Raw genomic sequence first — 18,046 nt, 5'->3', positions numbered from 1 at the left:
TACAGACAAAGGGGGTGGCCATGGGTACCCGCATGGGCCCAAGCTGTGCCTGCCTCTTTGTAGGATACATGGAACAATCCCTCTTCTAAAGCTACACTGGCCCTATTCCCCATCTTTTCCTCCGTTATATTGATGACATGTATCGGTGCTGCCTCATGCTCCCACAAGGAGTTCGAACAGTTCATCCATCTCACTAACACCTTCCACCCCAACCTTAAGTTTATCTGAACAGTCTCTGATACATCTATCTCCTTCCTAGACCTCTCTGCCTCCGTCGCTGGCATCCACCTGGAAACGATATCCATTTCAAACCTACTGACTCCTACAACTACCTAGAATATACCTCCTTTCACCCACCTTCCTGCAAAAATGCCATCCCCTATTCCCAATTTCTTCACCTCCTGGGTCTGCTGCATTGTCACAATGATGCTACCCGAAAGCTGCAGGGACAGCATCTCATATTTCACTTGGGAACCCTGTAGCCCAAGGGTATCAATGTGGACTTCACAAGCTTCAAAATCTCCCCTCCCGCAACCACATCCTAAAACTAGCCCAGCTAGTCCCCACCTCCCTAACCATGCCTCCCAACTCAAGTCCCACCCCCATCTCCTACCCACCAACCTCAGCCCGCCTCCTTGACCTGTCCATCCTCCCTGGACTGACCTATCGCCTCCCTAACTCCCCAGCTACATTCACCTTCACTGGCTCCAACCCCGCCTCTTTGACCTGTCCTCTCCACCTATCTTCTCCTTTATCCATCTTCTATCCACCTCCCACTCTCTCCCTATTTATTTCAGAATCCACTTCCCCTCCCCCATTTCTGAAGAAAGGCCTCGACCTGAAGCGTCAGCTTTCCTGATCCTCTGATGCTGTTTGGCCTGCTGTGTTCATCCAGCTCTACACTGTGTTATCTCAGAGTCTCCAGCATTGGCAGTTCCTACTATCTCTCCAATCATAACATGCTCAGCTTTTCTTCCTCATCCCTAAAGACATATAATCGTAGCCTGAGCTGAGAGAAAATTCCATATCCAATTACATCCTTTCAGAGATAGTAGCCAAGCAGCATCAGAGGAGCAGGAAAGCTGACATTTTGAGTCTAGACCCTTCTTCAGAAAGACTTAATAGTCTTAATATTGTTTTAATCATGATATGCTTAAATGTGCCCAGACTCAATGGTTTCCAGATACCCAATTCCTTTGCCTCCGCCGCATCTTCTCCCAGGATGAGACATTCCACTCCCGTATATCTCAGATGGCCTCGTTTTTCAAGATCCGCAACTTCTCCCCCTCAGCAGTCGAGAATGCCTTCGACTGTGTCTCCCGCATTTCCCAGAACACATCCCTCACATCTCCTCCCTGAAATTAAAAAAAACCAGAACAGAATGCCCCTCGTCCTCACGTACCACCCCACCAACCTCCGGATCCAACTCATCACCCTCCGACACTTCTGCCATCTGCAATCCGACCCCATCACCAAAGACATTTTTCCCTCCACACCCTTATCTGCCTTCCAGAGAGACCACTCTCTCCAGGACTCCCTTGTCCACTCCACACTCCCCTCCAGTGCAACCACACCCGGCACTTTTCCCTGCAACCGCAGGAAGTGCTACACCTGGCCCTACACCTCCCCCCTCACCCTCATCCCAGGCCCCAATAAGACTTTCCACATCAAGCAGGTGTTCACCTGCACATCTGCTAATGTGGTATATTGTATCCGCTATTCCCGTTGTGGCCTCGTCTACATCGGGGAAACCAAGCAGAGGCTTGGGGACCACTTTACAGAACACCTACGCTCAGTTCACAATAAACAACTGCACCTCCAAGTCGCAAACCATTTCAACACTCCTTACCATTCACAGATGTCCATCTTGTGCCTCCTGCAGTGCCACAACGATGCTACCCAAAGGTTGCAGGAACAGCAACTCATATTCCGCATGGGAACCCTGCAGCCTAATGGTGTCAATGTGGACTTCACAAGCTTCAAAATCTTCCCTCCCCCCACCGTATCCCAAAACCAGCCCAGCTCGTCTCCACCTCCCTAACCTGTCCTTCCACCTATCCCCTCCTCCCACCTCAAGCCGCACCTCCATTTCCTACCTACTAACCTCATCCCATCCCCCTAGCCTGTCCATCCTCCCTGGACTGACCTATCTCCTCTCTACTTCCCCACCTACACTCACTTTTACTGGCTCCATCCCCGCCTCTTTGGCTTGTCTGTCTCCTCTCCACCTATCTTCTCCTCTATCCATCTTCTATCCACCTCCCCCTCTCTCCTTGTTTACTTTAGAACCTCCTCCCCGTCCCCTATTTCTGAAGAAGGGTCTAGGCCTGAAACGTCAGCTTTCCTGCTCCTCTGATGCTGCTTGGCCTGCTGTGTTCATCCAGCTCTACACCTTGTTATCTCCACTTATGTCCTATTCCTAAATATCTTCAATGGGAATAAAAGGCAAGACCAGAATGAGGGGTTTAGACCCATAGATTTTAATTACTTGAATAATGTCACTGATACTCTCTCTTTTTAGCAGGTTTAAATATAAAAAAACTCAGAGGTCTGCTGGGATATTAAATTGTTATTGTAACATGTTACTTTCTAATAGTTTAACAGCATTTCTCATTAGGTCAATTCTTCGACCTGTGTTTCTCTCTTCAACTTGCTCCCAGCTGACCTCTGCTTTCACAGCACTCTGGAGAATCTTTCTCTTCCAGAAATTGTTGTGAAAAGAAGTATTTGCATCTTGTTATTCTTGGTTTGGTTTTGTTGTAAACAGATTCTGTCCTTTTTGTAAAAATCAAATATCGAAGTTAGATATCAGTTTGCCTACTTTTCATCTGATATTCAATTCTGAAGGCATCACATGCATTGATGCAAACACCAAAGGTAATTGATGAGAGTGAGAAGCAGCAAATGACAAACACTCAGAAAACCTGTTTCCTGACTTACACTCAACAATATTAAATAACAACAAGAAATTAGTTTCTATTTACTAACATCAACAGACTTAAAGAAATCTAATGACTGTTGAGCACCATTGCAATGATATTTCAGACTAGTTGAATTCCTATAGAATCAAGAGATACACTTTTGATCCTGTTTATTATAGCAATCAAGTGTTCCTGTCAGTGTTAGATGTCAACATAATATCATTTCATGGCTTTGTTTTTAATATGTGGTCAATTTTTGAACATTTGTAATGAAAGTGTAATAAATTGTACCTTATCTGAATCTTTTATTAAGGAGGTGACAGTACTAATGAGGCACTCAGAAAATTAAAATACAATCAAGGGGAGTCAACTCAGAATCACAATTATTATGATACAAATATCCAATCTGGCTCCATTATCTAGTGCCACTCTCCTACCTTTGTCCGATTTTCCTGCAAACAATTGTTATCCAAAAAGCTATCCAAGTACCTCTCAAATGCCACAGTCTTGTGAAAGGGAAATATTAATTGAAAAATTTGCTAGATACCTTTCGGCATGTAACAAGTTGGATGGATAGAGGGGAAGCAGTAGAGGTAGTGTATTTGGATTTCTAAAAGGCATTTAATAGAGTGCTACATAAGAAGGTTACTTGCACAAGATAAAAACTCATGGAGTTGGGATCATAAAACATTTTTTCTTCTTTATTCTTTCATTGTCAGTGTTAGTTGCCTATCCCAATTTGCCTTGAGATAACAAGGTGTAGAGCTTCATGAACACAGCAGGCCAAGCAGCATCAGAGGAGCAGGAAAGTCGACGTTTCGGGCCTAGGCCCTTCAATTCGCCTTGAACTGAATGGCTTGTGAGGTCACTTCAGCGGGCAGTTAAGAAGAGTCAAGTACATTGTTACAGGCCTGGAGTCACTTGTGGTCACACCAGGTAAAAATGGCAAAATGTCTTCCCTAAAGGAAATTAGTAAACCAGATGGATTCTTACAGTAATTGATTGTAGATTCATGTCACCATTACCAAAATTATCTTTAACATCCAGATTGCATTAATTGGACCAAATTCAAGTCCCAGAAAGCTCTCTCTGCTGGGAATTGAACCACTTTCTTCAGAGAATTAGCCTGGCCCTCTAACTTATAAGGCCCAGTGATATTACCATCATGTTTCCTCCATGGCTTAGCAAGGGGGACTAGTTATCTAAAAAAGTCAAAGTGTCAAGATAAAAAGATAATTTTAGTTTGGCAAACTGTAACTTATGCAATGCTGCAAGGACCAGTGCGAGGGCCAAAACTACTTACAATCAATACAAATGACTTAGATGAAAGCACAGACTGAATTTGAACCAGAATTGCTGATTATACAAAGATGGGTAGAAAAGCAAGTTGTCAAGAACAAAGTGAATAGGCAAAAAAATTAACCATGGGAATATAACGAGAAAAAAACGTGAGGCTATCCACTTTGGTAAGAAGAACAGAAAAGCAGGATATTATTTAAATGGAGGAAAATGCAGAACAGAAATGCAGTACAGAGGGATCTGGGTGCCCTTGTGGATGACAAAAATGTCAGCATGCAAGTACAGCAAGCAATTAGGAAGGCAAATGGAATGTTTTCTTTTATTGTAAGGAAAATGGAATATAAAATATGAAAATCTTGCTGCAGATATATAGAGTGGTTCATGGTTTAAGGTTCTGCATTTCTCATTTACAAAAGGATATACTCATATTGGAAACAGCTTAAAGAGTGTTCAGAAAGTTAATTCCTGAAATGCAGGATTTGTCTTATGAAGATATTGAACTGTTTGTGTCAAACTTATCGAAATTTTGAAGGATGAAAGGTGATCTTATTAAAACATATAAGACAAGGAATGGGCTTGACATGGAAGATGTTGGGAGCATAAAACAAAGAAGAACATTTTCCCTCATGTGAGAGATTAGAATGAGAAGGTTGAAATAACTGCACAGAGGCCGGTATCCCGTGCACAGTACACTGGTTCTGACCAGCCAGATTCAGTTGGACACTCCCTGAATCGTTGTTTATATCTGTCAGACAGGGCTTCCTGATTGGCCCAGGATAGCAGCCCAGTTAGGGATTTCATAGTAATGAGATCCACATAGCCCTCATTCTAATCGCTATAAAGGCACAATCCATAAATAAGAGTATGCATAATTCAAACTGAGATTAGAAAGAATTTCTTTTTTCAGGGATCAGTAGTCTTTGGAATTCCATTCCAAAGAGAAAATCAAGGCTGAGTCATTGGATAAAATTAAAAGAGGCAGAGGAATTACACTGGAAACCAATTTAGTATCGTCTGTCAGCCTCACAATGTGGTGTACTTACATGTACTAGAATCTGTATATACTATTATAAAAGATATGCAAGACAAAAAGAGCATTTATATGCATGGCACCTGTTTCAGCTCAACAAAATGGGCGACAACCATTTACTGGCTCATTTCTCAGGGCAATGGACTGACCAATCTGAGTCAACCTACCTGGTTTAAATTGAAAACAAAGCCTGACTTTTAACCATTTATCAGCATTAATGCGTGCATTCTTCATGGCAACTCCCCTGTCAGTTTATTGTAATTTATCAACCAATCAGCATTGTCCTGTCAGACAGCGTTAAATGTTGATTTTCCTCTTGAATTGGTATTCTTGTGAAATGGCCTGTTAAGTACAAAATGAATAGCATCAACAATTTTTTCAGCAGTACTCAAAACCTGAAGTACTAAACAATTATTTGTCTTAATCACTATAACAGTGTTTTATTATTTTCAAGCAGCTATATATTTGATACTTCTACAATGATGAAGGATTAGCACATATTAGATACATTCCCGCAAGAAATTTACTGCAACGTGTGGTGAAGTTTCAAGAAGATTGTTTTGGAAAGGTGTGCTCCAAAGTAGAGAAAACCATGACTTTTTTAAAGTTTGATTTACATTTCTATAAATTCCTATATTCTATCAGTGGCATTTGGCTATCTGGAAATTTGTTTACATGCTCTCAAATTAGGCTTTTAACAACCATTGAAATTAATAGTTGATTTTTTAGAAAACAAAGAGTAGGAGAGAATGAAAGCTTTGCTGAGCAACAATGTGAGTGTGACTCAGTAAGACAGTTCCTCCCACCCCAAGCCGTACCCCCAGCTCTGCCTCCCTAACCGGTTCTTCCTCTCACCCATCCCTTCCTCCCACCCCAAGCCGCACCCCCAGCTACCTACTAACCTCATCCCACCTCCTTGACCTGTCCGTCTTCCCTGGACTGACCTATCCCCTCCCTACCTCCCCACCTACACCCTCTCCACCTATCTTCTTTACTCTCCATCTTCGGTCCGCCTCCCCCTCTCTCCCTATTTATTCCAGTTCCCTCTCCCCATCCCCCTCTCTGATGAAGGGTCTAGGCCCGAAACGTCAGCTTTTGTGCTCCTGGGATGCTGCTTGGCCTGCTGTGTTCATCCAGCCTCACATTTTATTATCTTATGACAGAAAACAGTTCTTTTTACAAAGATAGAACCATTCAGAAAGTCAGTGAGCATTCAGGTTTCTTTCAAATAGAAGCGGGTCATTCAGGGAAGAAAGAAATCCTGAATGGTATCATGACAGTAAGACAAAGCTCCATGTCCATGAACAGAACGTTATGGAAGAAAAGTTTAAGGAATTCATGTTAAGAAATAAGTGAGCTCTGTTAGCAATTAGTTTAGGAGACTCAGGAAGAGACATTAACAAAACAAATAGCATTGAGCGAGTGGCTGTGTCAACTAAACAAGGAAGTTTTAAGTGGAAAAAGGAGTGCCCCTTCACTAAGACTTCATCTCATAAGGGTAAAAAAGTTGAACATTGAATTCCTGATAATTACAGCAGGGCCATCTCAAGTAGCTCTTACGTGCGTAAAATAGTTCTTTTTTTGTCTTCCTTTTGTAGGATATAGATGTCGATGTTCTTTTGTTAAAAGCATATTTGTCAGCTTCTTGTGGTTGTGTTCAAAATAGAGTACTACTGTGAACAAACTGGCCAAATCAAGCTTATAGTTATTAAATAAAGATTTATCATGGGTTCTAGATTTTTCCAATGTTATCGTCAGCTTGTGTCATAAGAAATTGCATTAAAACCTAGACGTAGGATTCACCCAAACTGTTGAGCAATTGACGATGTGAAATGATAGCCATAGTCAAGTGAAATGGTACTCTATTATGAAATTGCATATTTTCAGTTTTGAATGTTGTTCACTGCGTCCGGAAATCAATATGGTGCCTACATGGTTATCCAATCATGCCATTTTCTTAACACTACATTTGGATGTGGTGAACCAAGAAGTCCCTGACACAAGTTTTATTTTCTATTGGTTCATCCTGCATATAAATGTTCATTTGGGAAGTTAAATTATGCATTTTTTCCACAGCGGATGTTCTTTCGATTATTGAGTCTTGATAGAGATTCCACTAAAGAAGTGACTCGTCCTGAAGCAAGATCCAATTTACAAAAAAAATTTATACGATTTGGCAGCCACTTTGTACTTAAATTGCTACAAAGCTTCATCAAAAACTCCCTATAAATTAATTTTGACAATGTGAACCTGCAATGCATTTAAATAAATCCAAATCCATAAATTGTAAATTGGGATTACTCAGTTTCATCATTGATTGTCTCCACCGTAAGTTCTGAAAAGTAATCATCTTCAAGAACATTGAGAATCTGCTCTGAAAGACAACAACTATGGTTTCCTTTGGCATTCTGTTATAGAAAGGACATCACAAGCATCAATAAACAGGTTGCCCAGACTTTCCAAAGGCCAAATAATTGTTGCTGGTGTAGATGGGAGCTGCCTATAGGGGACGAAAGCCCAGAAAAATTAAGATTTCAATGGGCAACTCTTCTACACCTGGAACTGTCTGAAAAGTATTCATCGCAGTTAGGTACATAGTGATTCAGGAAAAGTTAAGCAATTAGTCTAACTTCTAGGTAATGCTTAAAGCGACTATACCACACACACCCCCCCAACTTAACTCACATTCCCCCAACTGAACTTCTCCCACACCCCAAGAGCTCTCAAACCCTGAACCAAAATCAACATCACCACATAACCACTGGAGCCAAATTCCACTCCTATCAACACCAGAATCAATACCACATCCCAAGGGGAACCAGTAGGCCTCCACATATCACCCTCTGCCACACTTCCTCAGGTTCTGACAGAGTCCCATCTCCTCAAAACGACCCAACACTCATCCACCCTCTCTCTGCCCAACCTGAAATCCCACACCCACCTTGACATGACGTAAACACTCCTGGCAAAACTTCCTCTTGTTGGTGATGCTGAGTTTGTAGGGATGAGGGTCAACTGACGTGCCACTTGATTAGTCTTGTAGAAGTAAGTCATTAAGTCCACGTGAAAGGCTCAGAAAATCATTATCGTGTTAGTAATATTTCCATCCATTAAACATTATGCCAGTATTGCTTTTGAATTATTGTTCTATTGAGTCATTTTATAATCATTTAGTGTCTTTATACCTCTGAGAAATTTGCAAAGAATGTCTGAAAATAATTTGTTACTGCTGAAACTCCCTGCAAGATGGTTAAAATAGCTGCAATGCATTGCTTGGAAGGATTCCTATTCCAGCAAACGTTCCCTTCTGGGTGTTGTGTTTCCCATTAAAGTTCAGATGATGGATGTTTTTTGAATTCATTTCATTAATTCTAATGACAATGCTCGCATCTAAAGAGTTGAAAAATAGCTTATACAAAACACATTCAAACACAAAACAATTTGATTTAGAAATTTCAAAATCACTGTATTGAATTTTCCAACCCACATATAGACAGCAAACATGGCCTGACAGTTTCTCGTTATGGTCTACACTCTTTGGAAAAGGATCCACTGGCTGGTAAGAAAAGAAAACTTGAGCTGCTGAAAACTAACCATACTCAGCAAATAAATTACAATTTGCTATACCATTGAAACATATGTCTCAATGGCGATATTGATGGAATACTTTCATTATGGACTATTTTACATTAAGTTTTAAGTACTTTTCTATTCATCCAGGAAACACTGCATGCACCTAAGCACTCATTCAAATGAATCATGATGTTGCTGACAATTTCGATAACCTTAAATGTTTCCCCAAAGCAAGAGAGATATTTATTTTACCTAAGTGTTTTTCAATCTGTCTAGGCTATTAGCAATAATTTTAAAATCTCGCTCATGTCTGATCAGCTCAGGGGCTAGAATAAAGTGCTCTTCATGATATGCAGTGTGATGTTTTGTTTGGAACCACACAGAGAAACAGCAGTACAAGTAACAAGGGAAAAAGTCGTCGGAGTACATTTTAATGGTTTGTGATTACTGTTCTGGAACAGATTGGATCTCTTTATAGCCCATAAGTAGAATATGTGTGCAGAATTTAAACAAAGAACTGGTAATGGATTTTACTGAATGCAACACAGATAAAAAGACATATTGTCATTTGTGGTAGGAAAAACATTGTAACTGAAAGGCCTTTAATAAATAAAATCTCCAGGCATCAGAAAATAAGGAACAAATCAAAAATACCTGCAAGGCAAACATTTAAGTTACATTGCACACAATTTCCTTAATGTCTTAAAAAAAGAAAAAAACATCTTATTCTCAGAAAAACAAATACATAAAGTGAATATATTCATACATTTTGAGTCAGGGATGTTTTATTTGGATTTCAGAAGTGCTCTATGTAATGCATCCAATCTGCGTGACATTGTAATAGTGAAAGAGGCTGTAGGCACAATTATAAATAATTTGGCTCTCCATTTGACGACCCGCCAGCAGCTAATGTCAATCACAAAACTTTAGTCCACCCACAGAACACCTACCTCTTCTGCATTCTTTATGGTGAACACAAAACATTCAACGTGCCTGACAGAAATATTCAGCTACTTGGAAATTCAATGCAAGTGCGATGGACCTGCCATTACACTAGTCTTTTTATCAGTGGGAAACACTTAGAATGAGTCATCATGAATCAGACCTTCTCACTGCAGATGTTGGAAAACAGCATTCAATCCATGAAAGGTGACAAAACACTCAGCAAAATCTCATTAAATGGCCAAAATTTGTGTATTGTTGTTGGTAATGCATTCTGCTATCTTTCTCTGAAATCTTATTCCAGCAGAATGAAACAGAGGAAGTCTGACTTTTCTGAAAGCTTGAAATTTGCAGATATAATTGGTTTGTGACCAGAACTTATTTGCCAAAACCAAGCATCATTTAATGTTAGATAACGAAATGTGAGGCTGGATGAACACAGCAGGCCCAGCAGCATCTCAAGAGCACAAAAGCTGACGTTTCGGGCCTAGACCCTTCATCTGATTCTCCAGCATCTTCAGTTCCCATTATCACATCACTTAATGTTATTGGGTGTGTTTGATATTATCATTAAATAATTAATGTTATTGGCATTGGGTGTGAAAGGAGCTTGCACAGTGATGTCAGATAATTATTTCTCCCCTATTTCTCTTAATGGCAGGTACAGTTTCATGGGTGGATGGCAACCACTGCTACCCATCACTTGTAAGTGGAGACTCTGAGCAAAACTTAATGAAGATGACATCCCAACTCTTGGAGAACCAATGTAAAACTTATGTAGTTTGTGAGGCAGAAGGCAAACAGAATTCAGCATCCATCAGGCATAACTGAGAAGTGTCAGGCCTTTTTGGAGTCAGTCTTACGCTGTCAGCTTTCCAAAACTGCTGCTATTGAGGCTTCAGGGTCTTTACCAGGGACCACCATTGGATCACTTGTTTCAGGGAAGTGAGGTCAGGTTGCAAGCCTCAGACAGGGTATTGCCAAAGCGGATGGAAGGAGGCAAGGGAACAGAATGGCTTTAAGCTGTCTCACCCCTTCCCAGTACCAGCTTTCTCCTTTGAAAGAAGGACCCCATGTGCTAGAAGACCTCAGGCTAAGCCAACATGGTTTGCTAAGCACCCTGTGGAAGAAACAGAAAAGCTGTTTGACTGCTATTTAATCCCTGAGCCACCACCAAATTCCAGTGAGTCGATTCAGTGATAAGGCTAACTTTGACATCCTGGCACAAGCAAGCACGTTTCCTCTGTTGGCTTTTAGACTTCCCCTCCCCCAACATACATTAGGTTTCCATGCAACAGGGAGGCTGATGTGTAGCCTCTCCCACTATTGAGTATACATTGTCACCATGTTTCCTGCCACAACAGGCTTTTCTTCTGATGTCCCATGACTGCAAGCCCTTGCCCAGTGACGCCCATTCTGCCCTAAGAGTTCTAACGATGAACCTCTGTTCCAGGAGGGCTGAGTTCAAGCCCAACCTGCTCCAGACATGTGTCCTAACATTTCTAAACAAGTTGATTTTTTTAAAAATCTACTAATAAAGGTAAATTTCACTCATGTTTTCTGCCCGTCCTGCGACCTTCCTCGATCTAGGGACATGCATTGTAATGTCCTTGTCTTCCTGTAGATTTCTCAGTATCCTGCTGCTTACTGTACATTCCCTTGGCTTTGTGTTCCTACCCAATACATTAACTCATCTTTCTCCAGGCTGAATTCCATATTTTCCATTCCTGCTGTCAATGACTAATGCTTAGATATCTTCCTGCAGCTTCTTTTCAAACAATCAATGGTATTGTGATATCTCAGAAGAAGAGCAATGGAACTCGTTGGATGTCTACACCGTCATATTTATCCTTCCAAGTAATGCCATTAAAACAACTATTTGATCTTTTATCTCATTGCTGTGAACAGCTTGCATTTCCCTTACATTAGTACCTACACTTCAAAATTAGGAGCACTGTGGAACATCTTGAACTCCAAAAAGCATTGTAAAAGTTCAAATTCTTTTTTCCCTTAGAAAATCACAGCTAGGCCTCATTTAGTCACTTGGTTATCCATGCATAGCAAGGTGTAGAGCTGGATGAACACAGCAGGCCAAGCAGCATCATAGGAGCAGCTGCTTGGCCTGGTGTGTTCATCCAGCTCTACACCTTGTTATCTCAAATTCTCTAGCATCTGCAGTTCCTACTATCTCTGGTTAACATTCTTGTTTTGCGATGCGAATTGCAAAACAGCAGTCAAGAGTGATAACCTTGGCTCATTTTTCACTTCATGTATCTAGGTGCACTGATGTCAACTGTCTTGTCCACCATCGCTTTGATGGCAATCAATTATGTGGACATCAGTATTCTCTCTTATTGCAATTATCTACATATATCAGCAATGTTACAGTACTTTGGCTATGAGTCTTCAAATTGAAGTAAAATATACTTCACTAAACAACTAAATGTTTTTTTCCCACTAAACAAATATACTAAAAACTATAGAGCACATCCCTCACAGGTCGTACTATAGAAATAGTTCACGTGGAATAGTAATTTGGAGGTTTAGATGCCCTCTTCAGTTTAAATGATGTAATAACCACTTTCTGTTCTGACAAAGCATCTTTGATTTGGAAGTTTAATTCTCTGTCTCCAAAGATGTTTATCTCTAATATTTTCAGTTAGCTTTTCAGATTTTCAGCAGCTGCTGCATTTTGCCTTTGTATAAAACAATCTTCAATACTTTTAATCAGGAATATTTTTGCACACCTCTGGGACAGGCAGGACTTGAAACTTGGCCTCCTGGCTCAGAGGTATGGACATTGCATCACAAGGGCCCTCCTATAAACAGTTTTAACTTTACTCTCACAATTTATATCACCTGAATCATTTGATGAGATTACTGTCTTGAAATAGCTCCTATTTAGCTACAATTTCTTATTTCCATGTTCTTTGACAATTATCAAGATAACATTTATTTATCTTATGAACTTATCAGAACATTCAAAATACAAAAGTAAAGACTGCTTAACGTTTTATCTGTACATGAAAATTCCATTCCATAATATCCTATTTTATACTAACTCAAAGAAATAACCATTGTATTGTTCCCCCATTACATGTTCCATTCACCAGCTACCAATCCTCTCAGCAGCAATTCTTCAGAACTCAGAAGAATTGAAAAAGTGATAACATTGGCATTGCCTTTGATACTGACTTGGTTCTTCTTCTTTACTTGTCTGTGCATTGCCCCCTACTGTACCTCCTCTCCTTATCCCAACCCTGTGCCAAATTTAGTTTCAACCTCCATCTAAGTCTTCAGTCTCAATGTGAGCCATGATTTCTGACTGCTCACCTTCACCCTTCAGAATGCACTGCAGCCAGTCAAAGACATCCCTGACCCTAGCCCCAGGCAGGCAACACACCATTCTGAAGTCACTGCTATGACCTAAGAAATGCCTGCCTGTACCCGTATGTATTAAATCTCCTATCATTATGGTTCTCCCTGTCTCTACCCTTCTGTCTCATGCTGATAGACTTTGGCCGCACTCCCCAGAGAAGCCATCACTCTCATCGTTTTCCAACACAGAAAGCTTGTTCGTGAATGAGATTCACTCTGGGACCTGACTGTTGAGCTGTCTTCCACCTTCCTTCTAAAGGATGGTCACCCATACTCTTTCTCTAATGCAATTCCTTAAGCTGTGGGCTAGACCACACCTAAGAATATTCTGTTGCTTAACTCTCAGCTCCTGTCCAGCCAACACTCAAGCTCCAGAACCTGAAATCTATCTCAAGTTGATCAAAAACTGGTGGCACTTCCTATACATGTGGTCAGCCAAACTGCCAGGTGTATTTAACATTGCCCACATATAGAGCTCCTTTGCTATATTAATCTTAAACTATTATGTTAACTTTACTCTCCTTCCCTGATCCTACTTTGGTTTACTCCTTTCCTTTACTAAATTAGCTCTGACGTGCATTTATTTCTCGTATCATTGAGTCATATGGCACGGGAACAGATCCTTCGGTCCAATTTGTCCATGCTAACCAGATTGCCCGAACTGAACTAGTCCCATGTCCCTCTAAACCCTTCCTATCCATGTACCTGTCAAAATGGCTTCTAAATGTTGTAATTGTCTTCCACTTCCTCTGGCAGTTTGTATCATATAATCACCACCCGTTTTGTGAAAAAGTTGCCCCTCAGATCGCTTTTAAATCTGTCCCCTCTCACCCCAAACCTATGCCGTCAAGTTTTGGATTCCTCCACCCTCGGGAAAAGATCTTGGCTATCTATCTATCTGTGCATCTCATGATTTTATAAACCACTAATAAGGTCACCCCTTAGACTCTAGGAAAAATGGCCCTAGCCTATCCCAAAAGTTCAAACCCTCCAACTTTAGCAACATCCTTGTAAATCTTTTTTATAGAATCCCTACAATATGGAAACAGGCCAATTGGCCCATCAGGTCCACACAAACCCTCCAAAAGGGCATCCCACCCAGACCTAACAACCTCCCCCAATACTCTATCCCTGTAACCCTGCATTTTCCATGGTCAATCTACCTAACCTCACATCTTTGGATTGTGGGAGGAAACCAGCACACCCAGAGGAAATCCATGCAGAAATGGGAAAAATGCAAATTCCACATAGTCACCCAAGAGTGAGATCAATCCCAGGCCCCTGGGCACTGTGAGGGAGCAGTGCTGGCCACTGAGCCACCATGCTGCCCCCATTCTTCTGAACTCTTTCAAGTTTCACAACAACTTTTCTCTCACAGGAAGACCAGATTTTTTTTTGTCACACAGAGGGTAGTACATGTATGGAATGAGCTGTCAGAGGAGGTCGTGGAAGCTGGTACAATTATGACATTTAAGAGGCATCGAATGGGCATATGAATAGGAAGGGTTTAGAGGGAAAAGAGCCAAATGCTGACAAATGAGACTCACTTAATTTAGAATGTCTGGTCGGCATGGACAAGTTGCACCAAAGGTCCATTTCCACCTGTACATCTCTATGACTGTATCCTCCCTCTTCTTATAACTCAAACTATCCAGTCCTGGCAAGATCCTTGTGTATCTTTTCAGTACCCTCTCCAGTTTAATAGCATCCTCCCTGCAGCAGGGTGACCAGAATTGTATGCAGTACTCTAAAAGAGGTCATTCCAATGTCCTATACAGCCAAAAGATTACGTTCCAACTCCTGGACTCAGTCCACCAACCAATATAGGCAAGCATGCACTCTCCCCCACTCTGTCTACCTCTGGCACCAATTTCAAGGAATAATGCTCCTACAAACTTAGGTGCCTCTGTTTGACAACATTCCCCAGGGCCCTACCATCCTTCTTTCCAAAATAATAATACATTTTTCTGATCTATAACAATTTACAATGAGTCACAAACAACAGTTTCTAACCAGCCAATAAATTCATTGATTTCCTGTGTTTCCTTATCAGTTATTTCATTTCCATCATAAGATCAGAAGTGAGGATGTGCGCTGACAATTGTACAATGTTCTGAACCATTCACAACTCTCAGAATCTGAAGTGGGTTGTGTCCAAATGCAGCAAAGTTCAGACTTGGGCTGATAACTGCTAAGTAATGTTCATGCCATACAAGGTCCAGGCAATCACCATTTTTAACAGAAAAAAACGTAACCATTTTGCCTTGACATTTAAAAGCATTACCATCATTGAAGCTTCCATTTTTCATATACTGAGGGTTACCATTGTCAAGCAAATGAACTGGGCTAGCCTTATAAATACTGTGACTACAAGAGAAGGTCAGAAGTTAGCAATTCTGTCTCTATTAACTCACCTCCTGTCACCCCAAAGCCTGTCCTATATTTACTAGGCACAAAACAGTAGGGGAACAGTAGAGCACAATAGTTGGCATAATTAAACAATAGGTCTAATGCTCAAGGATAAATTTGAGAGATGAAGCTATACATCAAAGTGGTGTGTTGGAGCAAATATTAATGTTCAGTACTGATAGCATTGAGAGAACGTATCAGAACAAAAGGAACATGGAAGCTCAGGGAGGTCTCCTTGATTACTAGGCTGAGCCTGTGACCCACAGAACCAAGCATGACCTGTGTTGCCACATTATAAAAGCACAATGCAAGTGGGAATCGGCAGTGACCACAACTGGAATGGGCAGAATGAGTTTTTTTCTATCTGAGCATGCGAGCTCTACTTTTGAGCAATATGAGGCCATTTAAGGGTAACTGCATTAATCAGGCGCATTCAGAATACAGACAGTCCCCAACTTGTGAACAGATCCATTCTGAAGTCCACTTGTGAGTTGATTTGTATGCAAGTTGGAGCACAATGCAGGACAATAGAAAGCAGACGTTCACAAGTACAGGAAATGTCTGTATGTTGGGTCTTTAAAATTAGAATCATGTTCATAAGCACGAGTGTTTATAAGTCAGATATATGTAAATCAGTGACCCCCTGTATATGTTGAAATCAGCTGTAATCATTTCATTCTATATATGAAATGTATATTGTCCAACTGAGTGTAAATACTGGTCATAAGCAATCTTGACCATATCATTGTTCTTTGCAAATTGAAGATAGTCATCTCTGGAAGATGTAGTTACAGGTGACCTTAAAAGTGTCACCTGTGGACCACAAAGCACAAAGATAAGATCTCATAGGCTGCACAATAGCATTGAACTGATTGTCTCTCACCTTGAAGTGTAAGTATTCAACAAAATGTTCTTCTATGCAATGTTGCCTTTCATTGGTGATGGGGGTGGGAGGACATGGTATCGGGACTCATAAGCACCCACAATCTCCTACTGTCTACACGCAACATGACTGGTTCTGCTTCTATTAATATAAGGCCTCTATGTCAATACTTCTTTCTTGTTGGAGTGTCTCATGACCCACTGTTTGAAAGACAAGTTAAAATGTCATCTGTGAGTCATGCTGACAATTCACATTACTAAGGACCTATTTTTTTATACTCCCCACACAGGTTCATGAAAAGCGTGACCAACAGATTCAGCTAAACCAAGTGTCATTGTCATTTTTGCTATGGTCCAACAAAGACACAGGGAGATGAAGGAGAAACAGTTGCACCAGCAAGTCCAGGAGCAGCTGCAACCCCAAGCAAATGCTGAACAATGTCCACAGGATGAGGCCACAGCTGAAGGCCCTCTCGGGATGTGCAAGAAATATAGGAGGCACAGAGTCTATCATCCTCAATGTTATTGCGTCCAGATGAACAGGGCACAGTACTGGTACAGACTGAGGATGTCCCAGGACACTGGTACAAACAATGCTAATGGTTGGAGCAGGATTAGCAACATGAAGAGTGGGTGGCCATCTAGGACATCAAGGACACTGCTAGCTGCTTCCCATTATCCACTGGTGACTTTTATGTTATCCCTTAATATACAAATGCATTAAGGCTGTTGCCATTGCAATTTGTGATGATCATATCACTTCATCTAATTTCCCCCTGACAAGGTCAGTTCTGCAGCCTAGGCAGTAGAATTGGACAATAACGCTAGCCTATTGTCTGGACTCTATCCTTGTCATGTTGACTGCTCCATATAATAATGCACCTGATACTATCCACAGAAAAGGGTTCCATTCCACAGGTCATCTGTGATCATTGGTACCACACCTTAGAACTGTGTGCCAAGTAGCATAGAAGCTGCCATGATGCCTATATCCTTGAGAATGCTCATGTTCCTGGTTTGCTTCTAGAGGTGGATGCCTTACATGAATGATTAGTTGGAGATCTGGTAATCCCGGCAACCATGGCTGATGACTCAACTGTGCAATCCCTGACCAAGACCAAATGCAGTACAAATACAATATAGCCCATTCATCGACCAAGACTATAGTGGTGCACACAAAAGGCCTCCTGAAAAGAAGGTTCTGATGCTTAGATCAGTCCAGGGTAGGCATGGCCTTGTAGGGCATTCCAGACAGAGTGCACTGCATAAACCTTGCACGCTGCACTCTGCATTACCTGGAGTAGGCAAGAAGGGGATGTGATAGATGCTAAAGAAGTAGCGGAGCAGCAGCAGTTTTCTGAGGAGCAAGATGAGGACATTGAGCAACAGGAACATCATCTTCTGTATGATACAATGATGCAGCATCAAGTGCAGCAAACCAGGCAGTACTTAATAGCTACCCACTTCTAGGGTATGTGAACTGAGTGCAGTGACCATTGATGAGTTTAATCTCTTTTGGCCCTCAAAAGATAACAATCTTTAAGGCAAAAGCAGTTTCTATCTGTTTAATTTTTCATTTTTGTTGTTGCTGAGCGTAAGTGAATGTCTTGAA

Source organism: Stegostoma tigrinum, chromosome 3, assembly GCF_030684315.1.
Source record: "Stegostoma tigrinum isolate sSteTig4 chromosome 3, sSteTig4.hap1, whole genome shotgun sequence".
In the NCBI taxonomy this organism is placed as follows: domain Eukaryota; kingdom Metazoa; phylum Chordata; class Chondrichthyes; order Orectolobiformes; family Stegostomatidae; genus Stegostoma; species Stegostoma tigrinum.
Note: the sequence above shows the minus strand (reverse complement) of the source record.